Source organism: Phyllostomus hastatus, unplaced genomic scaffold, assembly GCF_019186645.2.
Source record: "Phyllostomus hastatus isolate PE091 unplaced genomic scaffold, TTU_PhHast_1.1 phas_scaffold_501, whole genome shotgun sequence".
In the NCBI taxonomy this organism is placed as follows: Eukaryota; Metazoa; Chordata; class Mammalia; order Chiroptera; family Phyllostomidae; genus Phyllostomus; species Phyllostomus hastatus.
Genome location: NW_025334033.1, coordinates 13,189,968 through 13,203,346, shown reverse-complemented (window position 1 = coordinate 13,203,346; position 13,379 = coordinate 13,189,968). Strand labels below are relative to the sequence as shown.

The 13,379-nt window shown below is 37.1% G+C and overlaps 1 non-coding gene across 1 annotated transcript; it reads left to right on the top strand.

The window, feature by feature from the left end:
• The first annotated feature begins 11,919 nt into the window (after positions 1 to 11,919).
• Positions 11,920 to 12,084, top strand: LOC123809055. Its single transcript, XR_006783930.1, has one exon. It is a non-coding gene; the product is annotated as a U1 spliceosomal RNA (small nuclear RNA).
• The last annotated feature ends 1,295 nt before the right edge of the window (positions 12,085 to 13,379 follow it).

Genomic DNA, 13,379 nt, shown 5'->3' with positions numbered 1-13,379 from the left:
TACAGATATCTAGCCTCCCCAGGAGGAAGTGCTATTACATATGGAGAAGATTGTTAGTGGAAAGTTGCTACTAGGCAAGAGCCAAAGTTGTCCTGTTGAACAACAGGGGAAAAACAGCTATTTTCCTTCTACATAATACTTGACACACTTGGTATATTGTTCTGTATACAGGTTATGTAACAAACTAATGAACCCAACATCTAAACCAATATTTCAAATATCTTTCATATTCCTATTTTTTCATTCCTACTCATGCCTCTGCTTCCATCCTTTCCATCCTCATATTCCACCTGGTAACCATTCTCTGAATTATTTGCTTTTTAAATAACTATCACATCTAGCTTTGCTTGTTTCACTTCCTTAAATTGTCATAGTGTAGAGTGCCTAAGATTATGTGATTTTGCCTGCATCAATAGTTCATTCATTTTCACTGCTTTGTGACATGTCTCAAATGGTATTTTCTTCTGGCATTTGGTAAGTACCTTAGTTTCCTTATATTCAATAGAAACAGCAAAAATCTGAGTAGGGAAAAAACTGACTGCATTTAATTATGAAGGCAAAACAAATCCTGCCAAATAATTTTGCCCATCTGCTTGACATTTTCACACATATGCGCACACACACAAATCACTACTCACCTCTGCTAGGGCTGAGGATATATTTCTCTTCTAAGGCACCCTAGTCTGAAGATACTTGATATGAACTGTTGGAGTATACCTTGGAAGCTATGTCTCTAATTTTGTATGCCTCCAGTTAGTCCTGACAGTACTTAAAGACCTAACATGATCTATAGCAAAGTTAATTACACTGTGAGTTGGGAACCTACCAAGTCAGAGTCTGATAGAAAAGTGTGAATAACCTTGAAGAAAGGAACAGAAAGGAGGTAACCATAAAGTTCTATGTGGTATAGTTTATCCTGAGTACTCACTCAAAGCTCCATGTTAAGTCAAAACAGGCCAAATAAAAATCTATTATAGTAATAGGTAAGCCAGTTCACCTCAAGATGTGCTACTGTATATGGTCTTGTACCTCTGTTTGGATTGCTGAGGTTCATCTCTGAGCTCTTTCCAGGTCACACCTTGGCCACTAGTCACTAGCCATGGTGGTAGCAGAGGAAATAGTATGCTTAAAAAGTCAAGTCTGTTCACAGTGGAAGAAACTGATTAGGATGAAAAGGGAGGAACTGTATGCTAATTGAGCTGCAAAATTTGGGGGGCCCCTTTCCTTGAGATACCTCATAAATGTAAGCAGAAAAGATAAACCACAACTTTCAGGATGTCAAAGGGTCTTCAGATCATGACTGAACTTGGGACACCGATAACAAAAAAACTGAAACTGGCAGTGTATACTCCCTTTTTGGAGTATAATTCAACATCACATTATTGAGCAGATGCCAGATACCAAGTTTTGTGCTAGGCTTTGTAGACATTTCCTTTCTAGAATGTAGCAGATATCTAATTCTCTAAGAGTTGCAATGACCAAAGGAAGAGAAGCTGAAACTCTACCCAGATGATTTCTCTGACAAATAGTCGGTTTGTCTTATTTCAGAGACCTTGATGATTATAACATGCTATAGCATATTCTGCAAGCATATGAATACATGTAAATATTTAATTGTCTGGATATGAAGAAAAGCAGGTGACAACTACATTCTAAAAAGGGATTTTTTCAACATGAATTCTAGACAAAATCTACTGACCTCCAATTAGCTACCCTTTCTCATCATGAGAACAAATGAGGTACCTGTTTCCCAGATATGGTACATTAAATATCTGGGGCTCCAAAATTAGTCTGAAAAGATAAGGGGAAGAAGTCTGAAGCTTATCCCAGACATCAGTGCCTTAAAGCCATGTTGGCTCCTGGATAGATCTTCTCCAGAGACTTGGTAAAGGTGGGGACAGTAGAGTGAATAATGACTTGCATTAAACCTCAGCAAGTTTCACATTTCCTGCTCTGATAATTCCTTCATCTATCCCTAGTGTCCTGGGGTCAGTGAAATGTCATAGACCCCCCCTGTGAGCTAACAGAAAGAATGAATGGGGAAGAGAACAAGCTTCCCTTCTGTTCAGCCACTTGCTTGGAAAATTCTCTATAGATGACATATCACATGTAACTCAGATTCTGATGCAGCCATGCATGAGACCACTCAAGCAATACAGATATCCTCATAGGACTTTGAATGTCAGCATGGAAGGAAAACTTAGTCTTTGTCTCTCGAGCCACCAGACTCAGACAAGCAAAAAATCAAGTAGTTAGTCATGGCAAAAGTAAGAGGGTTTTTCCTCAACTCTAAAACGTCTGGAAATGATAGACTGAACAATAGCTGAAATCCGTCACATCAGCAGTATGAGCTTCCTTCCCAGTTCTGGTTCTTCTGGGCTCATCCTGAAGCAGGAGAGGTAGAATAACTCAGAGAGAAACATCCTGCTCTGTCAGGGGTCTTTCTTCTCACTGCTGCACAGGAAGTTGATGCCCCCAACGGTCTTTGACACTTTATAATGACAAGTGCCCAGGTTCCAAGTTTCCTGTCTTGTCTCAGGATAAGGAGACAATCAAATTGATCATAAATCATACAATTCGGAGACACAGGATAAAACTTTAGCCTTTGATGGAGCAGCAGGTTGGTCAAAGGAAGATTCCTTTCAACTCAGCCAAGCTGCCTTCCTCAGACATCCATGCCAGCATTGTTACATGGCCCCAGAGAACATCCTAAAGCAAGAAAGCAGGGGTCAGTAGAGGTTACAGGCAATAGGCATTAAATTTTCTACCACAGCTGTGCTTAAATCCAGGATGGGGAGGACATATGGCTCCATTCGCCACAATATTCTGCTATAATCCTGCAGAACAAATGTGGAAAAGGGGAATCTGGTTAAACGTGTTTATTATTTGGAAATATCTGAGCTCTTAGAGGCAGCAGGGAATCATTAGAAATTCAAGATAACTTTCTAATGTGGTTTAGGCACATATAGTTCTGGCTTATTCCATTTGTTTCTCTGTAGTGTGGCCACCATGTTCTGAAAATGGCCCGGACCCAAATGGTATGGATCCCTTTGGTGGGAAGGTGATGGTAGGAGAAACTCCTCTGTTGATGGTCACATATGGCATTTATTAGGTTGAGATATATTCCCTGTACATCAACTTTCTTGAGTTTTTGCCATGAACAGATGTGGAATTTTGTCAAATGCTTTTTCTGCATCTATTAAAATGATAATATTTTATCCCTTATTTTGTTAATGTGCAACAGCACATTCTGCACATTTTGTTAATTTGCAAAAGCACATTAATTGCTTTGTGGATGTTGAACCATTCTTGGTCTCTGGAATAAATCCCACTTGATTATGCTATATGATGCTTTTAATGTAATGTTGAATTCAGTTTGCTAATATTTGGTTGAGGATTTTTGCATCTATATTCATCAGGGTTATTGGCCTGTAGTTTCTTTTCTGGTAGTGTCTTTGTCTGCCTAGGGTACCAAGGTGATGCTGGCCACATAAAAATTATTTGGGAAGTATTTCTTCTTCTATCTTTTGAAATAGTTTTAAAAGTATTGGTAGTAGTTCTTTCAGTGTTCAGTACAATGTACTAGTGAATCCATCTCATCCTGGACTTTTGGTTGTTAGGAAGAACTTTTTTGGATATTTTGAGCATTTTCTTTTTTTTTTTTAATTTTTGTTCAAGTACAGTCATCTCCATTTTCCTCCCACCCCAGCAATCCCCACCTCCCACCCTAAATCTTACCACCCTTTGGCTTTGTCCATGTGTCCTTTATACATGCTCCTTGACAACCCTTCCACCTTCTCCCCCCATTATTCCCTCCCACCTCCCCTCTGGTCACTGTCAGTTTGCTCTTAATTTCATGTCTCTGGTTATATTTTGCTTGCTTGTTGGTTTTGTTGATTAGGTTCCACTTATAGGTAAGATCGTATGCTATTTGTCTTTCACTGCCTGGCTTATTTCACTTAGCATAATGTTCTCCAGATCCATCCAAGCTGTCACAAAAGGTAGGAGCTCCTTCTTTCTTTCTGCTGCGTCGTATTCCATTGTGTAAATATACCACAGTTTTTGAGCCACTCATTTACTGATGAGCACTTACATTGCTTCCAGCACTTGGCTATTGTAAGTTGTGCTGCTATGAACATTGGGGTGCATAGGTTCTTTTGAATTGGTGTTTCAGGTAGAACTGCCTTTTGACCCGGCAATTCCATTGCTGAGACTACACCCTAAGAATCCTAAAATACCAATTCAAAAGAACCTATGTTAGGAAATTTTTTATTACTGATTAAATCTCTTTAATAGTAATTGGTCTGTTCAGAGTTTCTATTTCTTCATGATTCAGTCTTGATAGCTGGTATGTTTTAGAAATGTATCCATTTATTCTAGGAGTCCAGTTTGTTGGTAATGTTCATATTAATCTCTTCTATTATCCTTTGTATTTGTTTTATATCTGTGTAATGTCTCCTTTTTCACTTCTAATTTTACTTGTGCTTTCTCTTTTTTTATGATTAATCTAGCTAAATATTCAACTATTTTGTTAATATTTCAAAAAAATACAGTTCTTAATTTCATTGATCTTTCATATTGTCTTTTTTTTTTAAGATTTTATTTATTTATTTTTAGAGAGGGAAGGGAGGGAGAAAGAGAGAGAGAGAAACATCAATATGTGGTTGCTGGGGGTCATGGCCAGCAACCCAGGCTTGTACCCTGACTGGGAATCTAACCTGCAACACTTTGGTTCGTAGCCCGCACTCAATCCACTGAGCTATGCCAGCCAGGGCTCATATTGTCTTTTTAGACTCTATTTTTTATTGTCTTTTTGGTATACTTCGTATACATTATATTTTGCTTCAAGATGTTTTTTCTCTTTTGAACATTTTTTGATACATTAGTTATTTACTAGCATGTTGTTTAATCTCCCCATATATATGAATTTTCCATATTTCTTATAATTTGCTTCTAGTTTCATACCATTATGAATGGAAAAGATGCTTGGTATTATTTCAAGCTTCTTAAATTTATTTGGGCTAGTTTTGTGGCCTAATGTGTGATTTATCCTGGAGAATGTTTCATTTGTGCTTGAGATTTTGTATTCTCCTGCCTTTGGATACAATGTTCTGTAAATGTCTATTAAGTTCATCTGAACTAACAAGTCATTTAAGGTCAATGTTTGCTTATTAATTTTGTTGTCTAGGTGATCTAGTGATTGATGAAAGTGAGGTATTGAAGTCCTCACTGTTGTTATATCACTGTTTCTCCCTTTATTTCTTTTAAAATTTGCTTTAATTATTTATGTGATCCTCTTTCGGTTGCATAAATATTTCAACTGTTATATCTTCTTGTTGGACTGACTCTTTTATAATTAAATCTTATTAACAGCCTTTGTCTTCAAGTCTATTATGTCTGATATACCTATAGCTACTCAAGCTTTCTTTTGTTATGAATTTGCTTGGGATACCTTCTTCCATACCTTCACTTTTAGTGTATGTGTGTCCTTAAAGCTGAAGTGAGTCTCCTGTAGCATATAGTTGGGTCTTATATTTTCATTCACCAACCACTGTGTCTTTATTTGGAGAATTTAGTCCACTTATATTTAATATAATTATTGATAGGTATGGACTTAACTATTGGTGTTCTCTTAATTATTTTGTGGCTGTTTCTTTGCAATTATTTCATGCCTTTCTGTCTTGTTCTCTTGTGATTTGATGATTTTCTGTAGTGCAATAATTAGATTTCTCTTTTATATATCTACAATAGATTTTTATTTGTGGTTAATATGAAACTTAGATTGTTATAAATATATTTTATCTATTTTAAGTTGAACAACTACTTAAAGTAAAATGTGCTCTGAAGTTGTACATTTTTGTTCTCCCCATGATTTTTTTTTTGTCACAATGTAAATCGTTTTTATCTTATATATCAATTAACACATTTTTGTAGTTTTTACTCCTTTTGTCTTTAAACCTTCATACTAGATTTAAGCAATTAACCCACAACCATTATAACATTAGATTATTTTGAATTCTATATATTTACTTCACCTGTGAGATTTATACTTTCATATATTTTCCTGGTACTAATTTGTACCCTTTTGTTTCACCTTGAAGAAGCCCCTTTAACATTTCTTATAAAGGAATGGTGATGAACTCTTTCAGCTTTTACTCATCTGTAAAACTCTCTCCTACATATCTAAAGGGAATTATTGGCAGGTAGCACGTTCTTGGTTAGTAGTTTTGAAGGGTGTGGCATGATGTACTAAAAGTTTATGCTGAAAAATCAGTTGATAGTCTTATGGGAGTTCACTTGTACATAACCAGTTGTTTTTTTTTTCTTCTTTTTAATTATTTTATTGTTTTTCAAGTACGGTTGTCTGCATTTACCCCCCCCCAACTCCCCCTGACCCCAGCCATCCCAACCTGCCTCTTCTGCTTCCATTCCCCCTTGGTTTTGTACATGTGTCCTTTATAGTTGTCCTGAAATCCCTTCCCCCTTTCCCCCCATTATCCCCTCCCACTTCCCCTCTGGTTACTGTCAGATTGTTCTTAATTTCAATGTCTCTGGTTATATTTTGCTTGCTTGTTTTGTTTATTAGGTTCCACTTAAAGGTGAGATCATATGGTATCTGTCCCTCACTGCCTGGTTCACTTAGCATAATGCTCTCCAGTTCCATCCATGCTGTTGCAAAGCGTAGGACCTCCTTCTTTCTTTCTATTGCATAGTATTCCATTGTGTAAATATACTGCAGTTTTTGATCCATTCATTTACTGATGGGCACTTAGGTTGTTTCCAGCACTTGGCTATTGTAAATTGCACTGCTATGAACATTGAGGTGCAGATTCTTTTGGATTGGTGTTTCACGGTTCTTAGGATATAATCCTAGCAATGAAATTGCTAGGTCAAAAGGCAGTTCCATTTTTAGTTTTCTGAGGAAATTCCATATTGTTTCCCACAGCATGGTAGCTGCACCAGTCTGCATTCCCACCAACTGTACACTAGGGTTCCCTTTTCTCCATATCCTCTCCAACACTTTTTGTTTGTTGATTTATGATGGCCATTCTCACCAGTGTGAAGTGGTATCTCATTGTGTTTTTTTGCTTTTTTTTAATATTTATTTATTTATTTTTAGAGAAGGAAGGGAGGGAGAAAGAGAGAGAAACATCAATGTGCAGTTGTTGGGGGCCCTGTTGCAACCCTGGCCTGCAACCCTGGCATGTGCCCTGGCTGGGAATCAAACCTGCAACATTTTGGTTCACAGTCCATGCTCAATCCACTGAGCTACACCAGCCAGGTCTTTTTTCTTTTAAGATTCTGTCCTTGTCTTTAAGTTTTGACTATTTTTTGCCTTATTTTATCTTCTACTTCATCTAGCCTGCTCTTGAACCCCTCTATAGAATTTTTCAGTTCAATTATTATATGTTTCATCTCACTTATTTCTGTTTAGTACTTTCTTATATGGTCTATCTCTTTGTTGAAATTCTCATTGTATTTATGCATTGTTCTCTCCTTGGGAAGTATCTTTATGACCATATATTCAACCATTTATTAGGTAAATTAGTAACACCATCTCATTAAGATCTTTTTCTAAGGTTTTCTTTGGAATATATTCTTCTACTTCTCCATTTTCTTGACTCTGTGTTATTTCCTATGCATTGTACAAAACAGTCATCTCCCCCAGTCTTGAAGAACTGATCTTAGGTAGGAGATGAACCTTATCATTCAACCCCATCCTAGCTCTTAGTTCTCTCTCAATCCTCTGTGCTCATCATAGCAGGTTTTTAGTGGCTCCCGGTAGTTAAGTGCCAACACCTGTCAGTATCCTGAAAGAGAGGCTCTCAGTCATGCAGACTATTTGGAAGCCAAACTCTCAGGCAGGAGCTCTTAAGGTATGAAAATGCACTTCTTTTGTGGAAAGACTAGGATGTGGGCCTTTCTGTGTTCACTCTCTGCCCTGAGCCCTTAAGAGATAACTAGTTAAGAACTGTTTCTTTGTTTGCTAATGTTGTGTTGAGCATGTGAGCACAGCCCTACTGGCCACTAAAGCCAGTTTATCAAGAAATGAGCCTTCAGGGCAGTAGCCCCAATGCCAGGGTGTCAAACAGGTGTGCAAGCTCCCTTTCTGAGACATGGCTTCTTATGGTGGGCAGAGGGATAGTACAAAAAAGGCATCTGCTGGCCTTTCCCACCTGTGGAGAGGATTGTATTCAGCCCCTAAGTGTGTATTAAAGTAGAAGCCTACAGCTTTTAAGAAATAGGTTTCTTTCATAGAAAGACTGGACATTTCTGTCTGTTGCCTCTGAACTGTTGCCTCTGAACTGTACCTTGGGGGAATAGCTTATTCATAATTTTTCCTCTCTTTGTACAGTCCCGTGGGATCCATGAACATATGCCCTGCTGCACCAGAGTCAGGATAACAAGGCATGTCCCTGGGAAACAGCCACAGAAACTGGCATGCCCAATGTGTACACAAGTTCCTTTTCAGGCGACACTGGTTATCTGGAGCAAGGCAGAGGGAGACCATGATGATGGCATCTAACAGCCTCCCCAATCTATTGAAAGTATTATAGTCAGCCCCTAGATGTGTATGAAATTAGAAGTCTGCTCCTCAGGCTGAAACTTTTTAGATAAGTAAATATGTCTCTTTCATGAAATGGCTGGACTTGTCTCATTCTGCTATCTCTTATGTCACTATAGCCTTGAGGTTCTCATGAATATGAGCCCCAGTAGCTTTCAGAACTAGGTATTTTTGGGCCCAACTCTAGGTGACTGTTTTAAGCATTGGGGTACCAAATCTCTGAGACCCAAACCCTTCACTTCTCAGGGAGAAGCTGGGAGTTGAGTTCCCCCTGACACTAAAGGCAGGTTTTATTGTGAAATTGTGTCTTAGCCTCTCCTATCTGTTTGATGAAGGGTTTTTTCATGTGTAGAAGTTGTTCAACTAGCTTGTGGATATTTTTCAAAGTAAATTGTTCTGTCTGTAGCTGTCTATTTGGTGTGTCTATTGCAGGAGGTCAATTCAGGAATCCCTCCTGTGTCACCATCTTGGACTAGAACCTCAGAAATTATCAGATGTAATGTTGTCTTCGAACTAACAGCAGAATTGCTATTATATCTGTGATCCATTGACTTGTGTCTTTGGAATCTACCATAAACATAGAATCTGGAAAGCACTCTGTTAGATGTATTCCATTAGAAATTTTACTTCTGCCCCCAGGTGCCCAGGACACAGCATACATACAACTTATTCCCCTCTATAACTTCATAAAAAATGTCATTTGCCTACAGAAAAGCATCTAAGACAAACAGGTAAATTGCTGGATATGGTGAGACATGTCTATGATCAGAGGGTGAAACTTTATCATCTGTATTAGCCCTTCCACATGAAAAACACATTTACCTAAACAAATTATCTCCTTTTCAAAGCTGATCTTGATATTAAAGGTAGTCATAGAGGAGTGCTAGTGATTTTTTTAAAGAACTACATATTGAAGCTTGCAAGGTATATTACATATTGAAGCTTGCAAGGTATATTAGACTAATTTTTTTGAATATAGTTAGAGCTACATGAAAATATTTCTTTAGGTATGATCTGCAGTGGAGTCAAGCTATATTTGTTTAGTTAACAAGGGAATAAATAGGACTGACTCTATACAATGGAATAAACTGGAAAAGCCAAGGAAGTGTTTAAGTGTTTATAAGGCATTCATTGCCTAGAGAAGATCAGAGTGAGTTACAGTCACATCAAAATAGTTTTCAGACATTTTTCTTCCTGTGGTTTCCAGCTTAGAACAAAACATATACCTCCATTTGGCTGTGGACATTAGGGCACAGCTCTGCTTGAGTCAAGATCCCAAAGAACTCTTCTGGCCTTGGAGTCAGTTCTGCTGCCCCACTAGACAAAGGAGCTAATTCATGGCCTTGCTCCTGCTGAAGGTAGCTTCTGACCCCACCTGACCTTGAAGCCTTGCTGGAGCACTTGGGAAACTGCTTGACCCAGCAGTACTGGAGCTCAGAGCCTGTCTAACGGCTCTGCTCATCTGGCCAGAGAGTTTGGTGGACAGGTGTACCTGATTATCTCCCTAGACAAGAGTTAGCTCCCTATATGCTTTGGTTAGGTCCTCTTGTCAGGTGGGCTGAAGGTTGTATTCTGCAGTGGGTTGGGAGACAAATCACTTTCCCAGACAGGGACCCATATAGGTGGCAAGGCTCTTGTTTGAGGATATTAGGCAGAACTGTACACCAAGTTCTTTGACTTGACACATATGGACTGACTGAGGATGTAAAAAATACAAAAAGATATTTTAAGCAATATAAAATACACTTTGTACTAAAAATAGTAAAGACAAAGAATGCCATCATAAAATGATAAAGGGGTCAATATATCAAGAATATAACTATTGTAAATATTTATGCACCCAACACAGAGCAAATATAAAGCAAAAAAAAAATAACAGATAAAATGAGAGATAAATAGCAATAAAATAATAGTTGGAGGCTTTAATAATCCACTCTCAACAAAATATAGATCATCCAGACAGAGAATCACTAAGGAAACAGCATATTTGAATAACACTATAAATCAAAAAATCCTGACAGATATATACAGAACTTTCCAACAAGAGCAGAATACACATTTTTCTCCAGTGTACATGAAACATTTTCTAGGGTAAACCATATGTTAGGCCACATGAAAAGTCTTAGAAAATTCCAGAACACTGAAATCATAGCAAGTATCTTCTCTGACCATAATAGTAAAAAACTGGAAGTAAATAACTGGAGGAAATTCACAAATAGAGAAAATTAAAAGTTTAATTTTAAATTTAATTTTTCTCTTAAATAGTCAGAGGATCAAAAAAGAAAGGGGAAATAAAATATCTTGAGGCAAATGAAAATGGGAATACAATATACCAAAACTTATAGGATCCAGCAAAAGCAGCTGGAAGAGTGATGTTCTTATCAATAAACACATTAAAAATCAAGAAAAATCTTAAGTAAACTTAACTCTACACCTCAAGGAACCAGAAGAATAAAAAACTAATACCAAAGTTAGCAGAAGAAAAGAAATAATAGAGCAGAGGTAAATGACATAGAGACCAGGAAAATTTAGAAACTAGAGTTGGTTCTTTGAAAAGAAAACAAAGCTGACAAACTTTTAGTGAAACTAACCAAAGAACAAACAGGATCCAAATCAAAATTATAAATGAAAGAGGGAATATAATATTACAGATAACAAGGAACCAGGCTACTAGGAACAACTATATGAGCACAAACTGGATAAAACTGATAATAAAAATAATTTAAAAACCATCCAAAGAAACTGAATAGACATTTTCCAAAGAAGATATAGTAATGTCCAACAGGTGCATGAAAAGGTGCTCAACATCACTAATCATTAGGGAAATACAAATGAAAACCACAATGAAATATCACCTCATGCATGTTAGAATAGCTATCAGCCAAAAGACAAGAGATAATACATTCCAGCAAGGATGGAGAAAAAAGGGAACCCTTGTACACTGTTGGTAGAACTATAAATTGGTACAGCCACTATAGAAACCAGTATGGAGGTTCCTCAAAGAATTAAAAACAGAACTACCATGTGATCCAGCATCTAATTCTGGATATATACCTGAAGGGAATAAAACCACTAGGTCAAAGAGTTATCTCACCCCCATATTCACTCCAGCATTATTCACAACATCCAAGACATGGAAACAACCCTGTGTTTATTGACAGATAAGGGATAATAAATTTAGTGTGTTATGTATATTGTATGTATTTGCATGTATGTCTACATATGCATATGCATATATGTCTATATATGTATAAGTAATGGAATACTATTCAGCCATTAAAAAAGAAAATCCTGCCATTAGCAACAATATAATGACCTTGAGGTCATTATGCTAAGTGAAATAAGTCACAGAAATACTTAACCTGGCAGGTCAGATACCATGATCATGAAAGTGATTTTCCTAGGGTGAGTCTTATCCATTGCACTCTGGGTGTGCTGACCCCTGCAATTTCCCCAAATGTGGGAAACTTGACTGCATAATTTGTAGTAGAGGGGGACTGCATTCATGATCTCTCCTACAAAATCAAAAGAAATAAGGGAAAGACAAATACCATATGATCTCACTTATGTGTGGAACAATGACAAACTCCATTAAAAAAAAGAGATCAGATTTGTGGTTACCACAGATGGGATAGAGGGTAGGAGAATTGGGTGAAGGTGGTCAAAAGGTATAATATAGTTACATTCTGGGGATGTAATGTACAGCATGATGACTGTAGTTAACACTGCTGTATAATCTACTTGAAAGTTGCTGAGAGAGTACATCCTAGAGTTCTTCACAAGGAAAAAAAAACATTTTCTTAAATCTATATGAGATGATGCTTGTTAACTTATTGTGGTAATCATATCCCAATATATGATATATGTAAGTGAAGTCATTATTCTGTACACCTTAAACTTATATGAACTATTTCATTTTTCTCAATAAAAGTAAATAAAAATGAATAAAATTTAAGTACTTACTGTGAAGAAATCAACACATCTACAATTTAATTATACACGTTTATAATATGTAAAAAAAATTTAAAGGCAATGTGGTCTATTTGAGAAACAAGTTTAAAGTTACCTTAAATTTTCTCTTCTCTCTACTCTTATGAGTGAATTATAATGATGTAAAACCATTTGGAAATATAGTGTATATTGAGAAGTTTTATGTATATGATAGATATGTGAACCAATACATACTACACATCAAAGATCATCCAGGGAATGAAGATCAAACAGCATCCCAGATTAGTTAAGAAACGTAATCTCTTGGGTAGCAACTTTACTGGGAAGATTCTGTACCTCTGTGGCATGCTGAGCCTTACCTAAGAGAACTCTGTTCAAATCAGTTATTTATTAGAAGATTGGAAAACATCTGGTCCATCACCAACAATGCTATCAACTGTTCTGCATGTAGAATTCCAACTGTAGGTGACAGAGGAGTAGGTTTGTGAACCTAGAAAAAAATAAAAGGATTGGAGTACATTTTTTCAAAAAATGGAAACGACATGAAAGGTAGACATTAAACCAGCAGTGACTCTATTGCAAATGAATCAGGGGAAGGTCCCTAGCAGCTTGCTAGGGTACAGCCAGTATGTACAGACAAGCTCATGTTAAAAGCAACGTGATCTTCCAGTTGACAGCTTCTCTATGTTCCTTACATTGCTTTTGTTGAGAATCTTATCTGTGGCCCAGTACCAACTTTGGTTTGAACCTAGAACATGAATTTCAATTGTGAAAAATGAAGATTATCAGAGCAGCCAGGAAGCCAGAACTAAGGAAAGGAGCAACACAGGACAGTCACAGGTTAAAGAAGGCCCAGTTTAAT